Source organism: Lineus longissimus, chromosome 1 (assembly GCF_910592395.1).
Source record: "Lineus longissimus chromosome 1, tnLinLong1.2, whole genome shotgun sequence".
Classification (NCBI taxonomy): domain Eukaryota; kingdom Metazoa; phylum Nemertea; class Pilidiophora; order Heteronemertea; family Lineidae; genus Lineus; species Lineus longissimus.
Window position 1 is genome coordinate 29,219,439 of NC_088308.1, and position 12,604 is coordinate 29,232,042.

The following is a 12,604-nucleotide window of genomic DNA, read 5'->3' on the forward strand; positions in this document are numbered from 1 at the left end:
ATGGTTCTCATGTTCATTTTCTAAAACCATATTTCCCTTAAATTGCCATTTTGAATGTGGAGAGGGTTAAATGAAAGCTCTTAAATTCCGTTACCATGTTTCATGTTTCCTGAGAGGTTGTACTTTGTTGTGTCAATATGTGCACATAAGAACATGTTTCATGTCAGTTTCGCGGAAGCACCCGAGGCTAGTACCATTCCATGAGTTACAGGAGACCTGCTAATTGCTACAACATTCGCAAACATGTATTTCTTCAAAGATCATACAAAGCTTTTGTTTCGGAAACTATTGGAGATGTTCTGTCATTAAATGTTGATGGGTTACATTAGCTTGAAGGCTTGTCAGTAAGTGTAGAGTAATTAGTATCGGATTTTTTCTTGTATTCGGAAGTAAAAAGTGGAAGTGGAAGTGTGGGATTTGAAATTAGACTACTGTTGATAGAAGACGATGGGGAAATCTGTTGGATCTGCCTCGTACATGGGGTATCAACCTTCGACATGGCGAGGGTCGCCCCTGCCCAGAATGACTATCAACGGCAGGGTAGTATCACTGTTGGCATTAGTCTAGCAGAGTATGAATTGAAACAAAACAGAAGGAGACAGCTTAGCATGCTAACCAAAACAATTTCCAAGGGATGTTTGGATCCTTTTTGCATTGGCCAGTATGACTGTGATGTCTGTTGAACTGATGACCACACCAATTGGCTGATTGCCTTTTCCCTGTGCGGATGTCCATTATTATGGAAGAAACTTGATCCACTGATCGCTTCTCATTTTGCTCGTGACATCTTGAGCCATATCCTGACCTTTTTCCTGCCCTTCCCCTGATGATCAGACCATCAAGTGGGTGGATCACAGGCTGCGGATGGTCAAATATTGCCTCAAATAGCATCGCCAATAGGAAATAGAACCCTCTATGTATGTCCACCTCGAGATGAAGAACCCAATGTTATGATTTGACCTAACTGAAAGTCCTGGTCACCAGAAATGTCTCAAAATGGTCCATGGATTCTGGTATGAGCATTCCAAGTTCAAGGTCACGGAGGGCGTTAGTCCCATTTCTTGTCCATCTGATCATTACTCACCTAAACCTGTACAGTGAGTTATTCACCAATGCCATGTCAGTTCTCTCCCTGTTCAGGGTCAGTATTCAGACCAAGTCCCGTGGGATTGATTCTTTTACAAAAGCTTATATGATCCACGATGGTCACATTGACCCTGAGCTACTGCTGGATCCAGTGTTAAGCGCCTTTTCCATCATCTACCGCCAGGCTATGTAATTTGATAATTGTTGACCAAGAGAGGGCCATAACAGGATCCGTGGTCTGTCCTCACATCCATCATTAGCTTTCCATTTATTATTCATTATTTTGTCTCGTTTTCTCTATCGCCACGTAGGTCTGTGTCAGAGGAGTTAGGGGCGTCCAGACGCGGCGAGCAGAATAATTCAAAGTTTGTTTCGACTATTCCTTTGGGTGAACAGGATACAGGATATTGCCCCAGGCACCTGCCAGCCGTATTTCCCGTTGCGGCATCATTGTGAGGAAACTGCCAAACGCAGCAGCCTTACTGAACAATTTAATGTTGGTCTATGTTGCCGGATCCACCCTGATGGCTTCATTGCCTGATGATATCTAAAACCCGGTGACATCGGTCTCCTTCCTTTCCTGCCTTCTGCATCCCTAAACCAACAAATACAGACCTTGCATGATCCTTCCCCCTATTCACACTGTCCTCATCATTGCCTGATGTTTGTAAGCTTTTAATTGACTTCGAGAAGTGACCCCACCTTCTATTAGCATCCCGTCACTGGAAACTGGCCTTGCTTGACATAACATATAGCTACGGATCTCTAGCTGCGCTTTGCTTTCGGCGGTATAGGGCTGGCAACCAAGTGGTGAAGGGTCACGTACATAGTATTTCCTTTGACAAACATCACCAAGCGACATTGGTTGACGGCGGCTGGATAAGAGTAAAACATGGGTAACATTTATATGACAAACTTTGATGGCCACATTTGCCAGAAATCACAAGAAGAACACCGAAGATCAGCACACCTGTGAATTGGGCAACATTATCGAGAAAGAAGAAACTGCTTAGAGGCCTTTCTTTTCCTTTAAACAACCCCACTCCTCATTTATATCATAACCCTATTGTTTCCTTATGTGACTAAATGTTTCCTCCCTTAACTACTCATTCTGTTCATGTATCTGATAGCGTTTATCCTACCTCAAAGCCAGCTATAAACCCAGTGATTTCCCTTGACGGAGCCCTTACTCTAACAAGAAAAGACAAGCCAGCAGATCATTTACGGTAACCCTAGCCTCTCCTGGTGCTCTCCGATAATGACCAAGCTTTCTTGGGAGACAGGAAGGAATGGTTGTTCCCTTTTCCTCTGTGGCAAGCTTTGTAAAAGCCGACTCCGACTAAACACTATCAGCTTTACGATATTTGAGATGTTATGTTTCCACGGCCAAGTAAGCTTGATGAAGCAGTACCTTCTGGGACATCACCGAAAGGTAACTGGAGCAGTTCTTTGTCATAGCCTGAAGGCTGTCGAATCATTGTAGTCTGCGTGTATTGATTCGGAAGGGATGATAATAGACCTTAACGGCAATGAGCTATTGGGGGATTTGCTTCTTTAATAATGGATAGAAAAAGAGATGGGGACAGGAGTAGGCCTACTCCTAACAAGTCGTCTTCTTATCTCCGGGCATTTTGCTTGTATATGGCTTTCTCGCTCTTCTCTAAAGATCACCATATAAACAGAGACCGCAGCAATAGCTTTCTCAAATGCCATGCTCGAGGCAATGTCTCCAAAGTCTTAGTATTGTTGATGACTGTTCTGGTGGCGTGGATCTGGTGCAAAGCTTGATAAGTGAGTGAAGACTAAGAACTTTGTGCAAGGGGAGTCGGGACCTGCTCTAAATCACAGTTGTCGATTGCTGTTTTGCATGTGGCAGTGTGGAAGGGTTTAACTGAACTGTGGGCCAGAAAGGTACACTTGGTTCCCGATGCTTGCATGAAGTCATGGAGTCCATAGGATTACAATGGTTTTCAGTCATCAATTTGTCTTGAGTCAAGGGAAGTACCTTGAACAATGTCTGAGAACAAATAAAATCACGATGAAAGAGAGAATGAGAAGGCAATTAACGTGGATAGCCCTGGAGGATTCTTTCATAGATCATCCTCACCCATTGCCCTTAATGAACAAAGTAAACCAGTGGAGACAAACCACGGGCCAGTCCAAGTCCTGGAGCTGGCTTCACTCTGAGCTAATTGGCATCATTGATAGAAAATGCTAATGGTAAGGATGGTTAGTCTGCATTGGAAAAGAACATCTGAGGGAATCTCACTTAGCGGCTAATAGAATTTTTGTGCATGGCATCATCAGGAATTCTATAATTGATTCAGGTTTGATTATCGTGTTAAGGCTAAAGGACACAATGGTGGCACCCTGAGATACTCGACGTTGCATGTACTTTCATTGTGTTGGCATATGTTCATCCCTGTTGTCCTTTTATGCCAACTTAGACTGGCCTGATTGGGATTCAAGAAGAACATCTTGGTCTGGAAATAACCCACCATATGTGTACCACCCTGAGGCGACTCTCCCTTGAGAATTCGCTGGGGATGTTTCCCCATTCCTTTCGAGGGCACATTTGACATGGTAAAGATGAGAAATTCAATTTCACCAAAAACACTGAACATTGTTAACGCGGATTAGATTTGTTGGTAACGAGATTTTCTCTCCCTAGACCTCAAGGTATGTGTCGGTAGACATGGTAGATCTCCATGCGACCTGGTTGACTCAGATATCGTCTCAGGCAAGATTCCTAGACATTGCCTGCCCCATACTAGATAGTATGTCGCTGATATTGTTATTAAAGCATGCAGTTGTCTTGCATTCTTGATGTACTACTATCTTTCGAGTGCTCATTACAAACCCTTGTAGTATGCAGAGATTTGTAATCGTTAAGCAGTGCCAAAATTGACGACATGGCTTCTCAACCCCTTTGTGTGCATTGCCCCAGGTGGTGAAAGAGAAAGCATGCATGCTTAACACGTTAAGGATTGTCAAGCCAGACATTGAGGATTAACATGCCTTGATATTTTAGGAATCCTAAAAAATGCCACAATGTCTGGGCGTGTTCCTGAATAAAACTTAATAGGAAGCGGACAATTGCATGTAGGAATCCTTACTCGTGTAGAATTTCAATCGATAACTTGTGCTGCTTTTTAAGATGGACATTTTTCTCCACCAGTCGCTGATTCTGAGCCGGAAGCTGACTGCACAAATGGCTAAAGACAAAAGAAGATGCAGCAGAAGCATTTTACACTGATACGTCGTTGTATTTCAAAGAAATTGAATTTTGGCACTGAAAGATGTTTATGTGTATGTCCGCCAAGATGAAAAAATAACTGTCATATCTTACAAAACAGCGTAATCCTTTATCAGTTAATTGTGTGCAATCCTCTTCTATCGCTAAGCTAGTTTATATGAGTTGTTGGGAGCTTCAGTGTGATCATACCAAGACTGATTTATTAAAATATAGCCATTTTGAGCCGAAATCGATACATTTCTCATTAGATCGCATTGATCTTGTCTTAGACCTGGTTCGGGTTTTACATATTCAGGTATTTATTGGTAAGCTTATAAAATATGACAGTAATTACAGAACATGATGATAGGTCTTGTGAAAAACTGCAAATCAAGGAGCAGAATTCAAGGAGCTCACTGACCTAATCTATTTCAACCATTCAGCTGCATTTAGGCTACAATAGAGGCACCATTTTTCACGTTGCGAGGAAGACTCAGTCACTGCCTTATCGTCATCAGTAGAAATTTCTCGAAGAATCTTCTATTCGTGTTGCGCTCACTCCATGATGTCTGATGAAAAGTGCCACTATAATTGAAATTTCTCAAGCCATTTCACATCAATCTCGAGGGACTGTGCTGAAGCTGGGTATAAAAGTGATCCCTTCGGAGACTGGAGGCAAATAATAGTGTTACTTCAGGTTCATTTCTTTGATTTGATCAAGTCAAAGATGAGACAATCTTCGTACTTGACTTCTCGCATCATTTGGTCATGGTGTGCGGGGGTTTGCTGGAAGCAACGAGTTGGACTGTCAATCAAGACAGTCATCACGGGACTGAGGGACCATTGCCATACTTGAATGATGGTTGTAGTTATTGTTGTTGTGGTGGTGGTAGTTATATTGGCAGTGGTGGTGGTGGTGGTGATGGTGTGTGCGTAGGAGGGAGTTGGCAATGGGGTCAGTCAAAGATAAGACAATAAACTTGTTCATTGGTCGCAGGGAGTACGACAAAACTGGAACTGTGGAGCAACCAGGTAAATTGCCAATTACGGCGGTCGCCATGATAATGGACATCCACAGTTGAATGAAAGAGAGGAGGCTGATCAGGTCCTTGCATGTTGTAACGGTAGCAGAGGATTGGTCAGTCCATTCCCCCCTTGGTCATTGCGCTTGTTATGTGTCTGGAGTATCCTGAATGCCCAGACCTGTTGAAATTAGCATAGCTCCTGACACTAACACCCACCAAGTGGAAGATATTGCCAGATCACTTAAAAGAATCAAATCAAGTAGTTTACCACAATCATTGGAAGATATGTTTGTAAAGCCATTCGTGATCTCAATCAACACTCGATCCAATCATGACAGCGATCCTTACCGCTTCTAACAAAAGACGAGAGTTGCACTGACTCATTCCTGATATAAAGATGAACTCTTCTCATGGTTTGATGTTATTTGAATGGATCGTTTCTCCTTTTCAAACATGCTCATCCTGTTTATTCAAGTATTCCCAGAGGATACCAGCATAACATTTAGAAACGCCAATGAGTTCAAATATTTGTCGAAGAAAATGACACTTTTGTCCTTTGGTCAAATACAGGATTTGCTGCTAACTCAAGATCGAAAGACCACAAGTTGATTCACTCGGTTTCTTTGATGCTATGATCTAAAAGGGATTACAGTGTATTTCGATCAATCAAAGTGGTGTCTAATCTTGACATCCAAGCCATTGACATTGCTTAAACTTTACTATCTTACGCAGGTGATGAGATGGTTTAAAACAATCGGAATCAGGTTGATGGTGTTTCGGCCATCAATCTCCATGTGTTCCTGGTGGAACATCGAAGATCCTCGACCACGTCACGTAATAGTTGGCGGATTCCACAATTCAGAAGTCGAGTTTTTGCAGTTCTCAGTAGATTCTTCATTCGTTATTATTATAGCATGCCTCAGTCACTTAGTGATTGAATGAAGTCACTCAAAGGGATTGATGTGACTCGGCTCGAGAATCCCATCAGTATTCTGTATCGAGTTCATTGAGCGTTTGTTTGTTTGTGAGTGTCCATGACTCCTGTCTGGTCCCTTGGACAGGAACTCCATAACAGGGATCAGAGGGCCAAGTCTTGAATCATTCTGGGAGGGGTTTATTTCCTAGGAAAGGAGTGTGGTTGATTTGGTCTTTTCACTGTCTAACGTCCTCAGAGGACCTCTGAGTCAGCATGGCAGCAACAGATACATCTAGCTGGAGATTGGAATTTTGGAAGAAATAGTCATCGATTGGTGCGGGAGCTCCAGGCTGGTAGGTTTTTAGTCTCGCCTAAGCCTTCCCCTACCCCAGCTCCATACCCGCGGAGAGCGGCATCATTTGTATAATGATATCCCTGAATCAAAAGGTCTTCCATAAAAGACAGGAAATTATGAAATCACAGCTGACCTATGTGTTACTCTGTTTAGCTGTTGAACTTCAAGATCAAATCCCTCACCTGATTCGTGTCTCGGCTGAGTAAAACATTAATACCTTATTTAACTCAAGTGGAGAAAGGAAATTGGCTCAAAGGAGTTCAAAAGTAGCCGTTGCCAGTCGCTGATTAAGGAAATCTGGCTTGGTAAATGTCTCCAGGGTCGTTCCTCAGGATGTGCGGTATCTTGTTGTCTTCTTTGATGCCGTAATCGCCGTTTACTTTGTGATCTTTTGCTTCAGGTGTCACTTGAAAGTATTATAGGAGAAGAAGTCAGCGTTAGTAGTTAGTAATGATTAAAAACAACGCAGAACTGAGTATTTCACTTTTATACTCATTACTAAAAAGTATTGCGCATTGCTCTTTTGATAGGTTTTATGAAGAAATTGATTGCGGCAAATTTGTCATGTTACAGATGAAAAAAATGTTCAAGTCCAAATTTTTTGACTTTGAAAATTTTTTAAAATTTTGAACTGACTGAAAGTTGAAAAAATTATTAAGTTCAAATTTTGTTTTCACTGTTTTTTTTTCTGCTCAAAATGAAACAACATCTTCAGTCCCAAAACTTTTTTGACTTTGAAAATTTTTCAAAATTTTGAACTGATGAAAGATGAAAAAATCTCCTACATGAACATCCAATAGACTTATGAATAAGTTCATCAATCTAATCATGCATTTTGTCCCCGGATTTTCCACTCATGTGACCACCCTGGTAACGCGACCATTCCACATCGGTCCCATGAGTGGTCGTGTTACCGGGGTTCCACTGTAGTAATATTGGCTGATGGCTTATGCGGTTAGCTTATCCAACAATATAATGTAAGCCATCTGTCTGTCGAATCTAATCTCGGTGGTGATATAATGTCTTAATGGTTTGACATGTCATTTGTAGTCTTGTTGCGACTTTATCAATCAGACGAATTTTAGCTATTCATAGACTGATTCGTGGAACTGTAATCACGAATCTGGTACTGTATCCAATAGTTCCAATAGACTTATGGCCGGGCCTTTGCCATAACGTCAGCCTCTCTGACCATTTAGTCATCACATCACCAATCTCCTCTATTTCCGACCAACTCCGAGTATCTATTCAAATTAATCATCAACTTGAGTCAATTTGTAATCATATCCAAGTATGTTCTATGTATTTACTGATGCCCCACAAGATACTCCATCACGGAGGCCCTGGTTTAGCTCATTCACAGGGCAGCCATTTACCTCGTGGTAGGTTATTTGTAAATGTTTGCTTTACTGCATACATGCCCTCCACTGAACACTGCCAGCAGTTGTTTTTTTACTCATTAAGAACACTTTAGACACGAGTTGCTATCTCTTTCATTCTTTCTTCCTACTTTTGCAGGATGCATTTAAGTACTCTAAATGACAGAAACTGTCCGCTTGCTTAAGATTTGGGTATTGAGTTAAGTCAAAATGGTAAAGATGATCATTCTGAAACGTGGGTCATCTACGCACAGCTCTGTCCCACAAGAAATTGTTCATCAGTGATAACTTTCAACCAAATACATCCATGGAGTTACTTTAGCTATTAGCTTATCACCAATTGATTGTTTGATTTTGCCTTATTGTCTGAAGATGAAGGTCCACCTCTACAGGAAGTGTTCTAAACAGTGCCAGTTGCACTGCAGCCAGTCAGTCTGGGGAAGATCAATATTTATGTACTCTAAATAGACTATGAATTACGGTCTGTTTAGGCCCCATGACATGACCCACTCCAGCCTGATAGGTGGTCAAGTGAGGCAAATATTTAATTGGCTGACAAATGGCTGATGAAGATACTGGCCATTGTTAGCGTCGATGATGAATCGTTCGTACATTGTAATGTCAACAATACCGTGACAACCTCAAGTTGTTTTGTGATATCAGTTCAGTTTTGTGTTGTGTTTTTTGTAGCTGGGTTTGCATGGGATGTTCCAACATGTGGGAAAGCGTTTCGATAAATTGGCGATAACCAGCCCTCGAGTCCGGCTCCCTTCACGATACTGACCTTTGTCTAGAGACTATAGAGAGTACTTTGTGGTGACGGCATTATACAATATCAGAGACGCTCAAAAACGTTTGGATTCGTATAACGTAATGACGTTTGGCGTATTAAGAGAGGTTTTGTTGCTTTTTTATTGCAGGAAGTGCTGTTGTATAAAAATAATCTGAATTTCTGTGACCACAGCAGTTAACAGTGGTATGTTGTTGAGATGAACATGTGATTGCCTTGAGCTGGGTTGAAGCGAGACACCTCCCTCGCCCAGCTACACCTGTCACACATGTGATTGCCTAGAGCTCGATTGTGAAGCGAGACACCCCCATCGCCCAGCTACACCTGTCCTCCCACCAACTCTAATCCAACATTGTTATTTCAGGAGACAGTCACAAATTGGTCCTGGTATCCCCCGCTATGACTGTGTCAATTTCTCGTTCAGTTTACCCGTGAGTTTCTTTTCAGGTTTGTTTGGCTGTGTAAATGTTTGTTTACTGCGTGTGTGGCTGGTTTGTATTGCCGTGGGGAATGTTACCTAGCACTTCCTGCCATGACTGGAGACATCCACTGGTACCTTCTAGTCTTTATCAGTGTACTGGTAAGACCAAAAACCAAGCATGACTGGAGCTCATACGCGTATCCCCAAATATAAGTTGCCCTTTACTATGACTGAAACCAATCCGTCAACAAAGGACAGTGTGCTCTGAGTTGCCTCTTTTTGTGCCTTCACGCAAATGCTCCTATATATGCATCGTTTCCATCCTCTCATCTTACTTACATAGAGTAATGCGTTGCTGATATTTCAGGTGTCACCAGTAGTCTAGGCATTTACCCTCTTCAACTATTTTTATGCAGTATTAATGACGACTTTGATAACTTTATCAAAATCGTCATAATGCAATATTTAAACTTCAGTGAATGTTATTAGAAATGTCAAGATATCACGATGTATGTGGTGACCCGCGTTAAAGTGTGTTTATAGCTCTAATCATTTTATAATGACTGTGTTATCAGTTAATGCCCATGTTCATATTGACGGGCCGTCTACCGTGAGGCTTGTTTGCCCATGTTTGGCCAGGTTGAACAGTGCTCAGGTCCGACTCTTCAACTGTCTTCGCCACATATATGTTTGTAGTCGCTCCTGGTTTCTGAGTTTGACAGTTTCTTTTAATATGTTACGTCTCATTTACAGCTCTCATGTCATGCAAACATCAGTGTACGTGTAAGGGGGGTAAAACATGAAGGTTTCGACGCAGCATTGAGAAAACTAGAGTTAACACGATCTGTAAGACATTTTGCCCTTAAACGGTTTGATATGACGTGAAAGTCCATTAGTAATGGTGTCTTACAGGTCAAGTAGCTTGACTGAGAGACTTCCAATATGTATATTGCCCATGCAGTGATGTCAAAGTGTTTAATCTTTGCTAAACTTTACGGGTGGGACGCTGGTGACCCAAGTCAAGTGATTGTTAAGACTGTAGGGTCAAAGAGTGAAGAGGCCTGTTTGTGTTTCTTAGCCGATCATTGTCACCTTTCCTTATTGACCGTCACATTCTCGGGAGAAGTCAAGTTGGCTAGCATTTCTTGTGATTTGTAGATCCTCTTATAGCCGTCTACAGAATGGTTTGCAAACTGGTCTCAAAGTAGCCTTCGTGTATTTCAAACAAACTACAGAAGGACGGTATTTCCGTTTAATTTTCTCCCACTTCGTTTGAAATAGTCCAATGTCTTCAAATTGACTTTGCATTTTAAGTGGGTAATTGAGCCATGGCTAATGGCGGACTGTGGTTTTTGATTAGGTTAAGCTATGCATTCAGCAATCTAAGATGGAATAAATGGTTGGGTAATGTGAGAAATAGCCTAGTCTGGACCCTGAATAAGTGATGATGCGTAAACATACTTAAAAACTGCGGTTAATGTTACCCTCTTGGACCATATAAAACCCCAGGTGTTAGGAACATCTCAAGTATATTTAGCTTCAAAACTGCCTTTAGTAGCTGTTGTTTTCCTCCCCTTCTCAAATGAATAAACCGACATCTGATTTCAGCTTGAAAGTTGAAGTGCCGAAACTTGATGTGAGAGTCCCAGTTTGTCAACACTGTCTTGTTCAATATTTGATTAAGCAGAACAGCAGTCAAATCCCATCGCTATAGATGAGGACATTTGATGTTTGCTTGATGCAGCTGCAGTTTATGGCAGTTGTCATTTTGTCACTGCTTCTCTGTGTCTTCTCTTCTAATGTTAAGATAAATGGAATATCGCAAGTCTCTGCTCATGCATGTACATGATGCTGGCTGAGACAGAATGATATCAATGTTTAAACAAGTCATACTAAGGTATTCTGATGAGAAAGCAATTTGCTTACAGAGATAACTATTCCTAGTACTCAGTGAATGCAAGTAAAGAGTTCAGTTCCGACATTTCCATCAGAAACATTAATCTAACAAGTTAATTTGACTTGGTATGTTTAACGGCCAGTAAATATTGATAAATTCCAAACAACTTGGCTATTGTTATGGTGATAATCGATATGTTTGACTTTTGGTGCCAATGGATTGTTAGTCAAGATAAATGGGTCGTAAAGTTTCGGTTAAATCATTGCTTAATGCATTGGATAATGAAGTTATTCAACTTATAAACATATCTTTAACCTGTCTAGCCAGGGTCAAGCTGAGTCCGAGATTATTTTCGATTGTCGTAATGTGCCCCCACCTTAATTTGGCGGTATGGGGTCTTCAATCTTGCTCCTTCTATTTCTGATTCATCCTATTGTGTCGTCAAACTAATACTTATAGTCCTCCCCATCAAGTTAACACTGACCAAAACAAGGCATTCTAGCTGAGAACTGCTGTTGCCATTGTAACTCTTCTGTTGCATCCGATATCAGGACAGTTGCCTCGAAGCGATGAAAATGGAGTATTTTAGAAGAGACTTTGTAAGCACTCAGAAATGCTCAAAGACAAACCTGAGAACTCCAATCACAATCGTCAATAGGCTCTCCCAATGCTACCTTGGTGCCTTTCTGTCTCGGAGAAAATGGCTAAATAACAATTAACGAATCAAATGAGTGCTTTCCCTTGCCTTAATTGCTATCTGATACACTTTCTTTTCCAACACCGAGTTCTTCTTTCCGAGTTGCTTTGATCGCTTTCAGCTCATTGCGCCAGATTATCGATGTCTTTTCCCGTCAGTTCCCGTCTAATAGATAGCAATTATTTCACTGCTAGCCTGGCTGTCTTAGTGATCGTGATGCTTCGATGCATTCTCAGTCAGAATTATAGAGAATTTCAGCTTTCATGTCATTTAACAAACTCTACATTTTACTTCAGCACATGCAGCTGGAAAGATATCTAGCTGCTCAGACTATTCGTAGTTGGTCACTGTTTGCAATGATATGAATATAAAAATTCATTGAAAACTCAACCCAATCATCAATCTTTGTAACTAATTTGTCCAGATGTGCGCCGCTTCTTATTTGAACACAGTTGCAACATTTTGCAACATACGTTTCTTTGCATTTGAATGCAAAAAGTTATCAGAGTATAAATTCTAGAATCACAGTAAAGGTTTGCTTCTGATGGAATGATCTTGATTCTGACATTTTAAGAGTTGAAAACATATCTTGTGTCAAAAACTAATTAAGGAGATCATATCCTTGATTATCTTGTCTCTGATATTGGTACACCATAAGCTGTTCATGATGTGGTTGTAATATCTTAACGCAAGATAGTGGTAACCATCTGTCACTTGGGATGATGGATTATTAGTATTGCTCGGTACTTGTTGCTATAGTTTATATCAAGTTAGCTTCGGGGTGAACGAGTTTCTTTTTAAGT